This window comes from Aedes aegypti, chromosome 1 (genome assembly GCF_002204515.2).
Source record: "Aedes aegypti strain LVP_AGWG chromosome 1, AaegL5.0 Primary Assembly, whole genome shotgun sequence".
NCBI lineage: Eukaryota > Metazoa > Arthropoda > Insecta > Diptera > Culicidae > Aedes > Aedes aegypti.
In genome coordinates this window covers 162,215,122-162,217,114 of record NC_035107.1, presented here as the reverse complement: position 1 = coordinate 162,217,114, position 1,993 = coordinate 162,215,122, and the positions used below count along the sequence as shown (strand labels likewise).

The 1,993-nt window shown below is 40.1% G+C and overlaps 1 long non-coding RNA gene across 1 annotated transcript; it reads right to left on the bottom strand.

The window, feature by feature from the left end:
• Nucleotides 1-520: 520 nt before the first annotated feature.
• Nucleotides 521-974, bottom strand: LOC110674540. The gene is made up of 3 exons (XR_002498966.1): nucleotides 911-974; nucleotides 782-847; nucleotides 521-676 (listed from the first exon to the last, which is right to left on the bottom strand). It is a non-coding gene; the product is annotated as an uncharacterized LOC110674540 (long non-coding RNA).
• Nucleotides 975-1,993: the final 1,019 nt, after the last annotated feature.

Below are 1,993 nucleotides of genomic sequence, written 5' to 3'. Positions count from 1 at the left end.
CATCAAAATCGAATCAATTCCCATCAACAACCTTTCTTCATCTAGGGCAAACTAGCAAACGTTCAGACAAGAATTGTATTTTTCGGTTTTGCCTTTTTCTCCTATCTGGATTCCAATAGGAATTTTACTTGCGCACGGCCGTGCTAAAACTAAGTCCGAGGGTACACATACGGACTGTCCTACTTATATCTAGCTTATCTAATCTGACCTTGATCTTTCTGGCTCGGCTCAAGCTCAGGCGATGTCCAACGATGGATGTAACGGTGGGCCAGCCTAGACTACTGTTGGTTGCTGTAGCGAGCGGTCGACGACAACGACGACGACGATGAGGGCGAATGGATTGGTGCTTCTCCGATGCTGTGAGTGGTGCGTGTCCTGGCTAATGCGCTTCTTGAATGCGAGTTCGGTTGGATTTCGAACCGCCAACTGTCTCGAGGCTATCGATTTGAGAATGCCACTGATGATTTGGCTTCCAGTGCGCAATTCTCGGGAGTCGTGGAATGCTCCCAGGTCCGTAGGTGCGACGATGGGTCACTGGCCGGACGACGAGGCCTATAGCCTACAAGCCGCCAAGCTTCCGGATCCACCCAGAAGACTCGTAATGGTCGAATCCCCCTACAACCTACTTCCGGTTCTAGAACCCGGCAGGAACACCTTCGCGTGAAGGATTCGGTTCCTTCACGAATAAAGAAAAAAGAGCACACACGTGTGGATTAGCATCTAATGAGAACATGGACAACACAACTTCTCCACAGGACACACAACGAATTACAACAATTACCTGAGCCTCGAGCAGAAGATACTTGGTCTTGCTGATTTGACGACAGCAACTATCTTAAACTAAGATCTACAAAGGACACACAAAGAATTAAAATCAATGCCATCATCATGGCCGAGTTACATCACTCACATGGGAATGCCTGTTCCCTTGCACTTGGGCCTACTAAAAACTTCCACACTTTTCTTATAATTTTTCCGACTTTTTCTAAAATGATCATTTAATAAGAATTAATTTGCAAAGGCATATATGTAGGCCTCTAACTCACTTGGTGATTTCAAACAGCTTGTAACCACTAAAAAAGATCTTATAATTTCCACTACTGGGACTACGTCCGCTTTTGATCACTGCTCGACTCGAAAAGGCTGATGACCAGAATGTTTGATTCTTTGTTAGACTTATATAATAGATTGTTACTCACAATACGTAATCCGTTACAGGATACTCATCAGTTAGAAGAACTGAGTTAAGAAGTAAGTGAGTTCAGAGATTGCTTTGAGATAGAAGAATGGTGGTTGCTATACCGACCACCGGGAGGCGCTACCGTCATATAAGTGATTGGTTGAATATGGCTACTTCTTCAATAGGGTACGATTGAATCAGACTTTTCATGACGAAAAGATGATCAATCGATTTATTAAAAAAAACTAAAACTGGTAACAATATTGTAACCATGTTACAAGATGTTAACACACTTCGGAACGTAATGTATATATCTTGTTTTCACTACAAAATATTCACTGTAAACCATTTAATTTATGAAGCAAAAGAATACATCTCGCGGTTTGTTTTAAAATGGCGTTACTGGAATGATTATTTTTTTCTCATCAATTTTCTCCTGAGCGAATTACTTAGGCGAACAACTGAAATTCAGCAAAAACTTTTTTTTCTCTTATAAGCAGGTGAAATCAACTCACCTGCTCACCTGCTAAAATATGCGAATTGCTACGGCAAATGAAATGTAATAAGTAGTTAAAAACTGTAATAAAATCTTAAATTAGTTTTACCAAATTAGGATGTTGTCTAATAACACAGAACACCTAGATATAAGAAATTAATGTAATGTTTGAAATGATGCTAATAAAAAAATTATAAAAAACAGCAAAAACTGGTTGGATTCATCATTGATTTTTGTGGTTGGGTGACGAAACGTCGAAAGGTGAGAATTGACAGCGAATGAAAAGTTCTTATACATGATTTTGTGGGAATTATGTA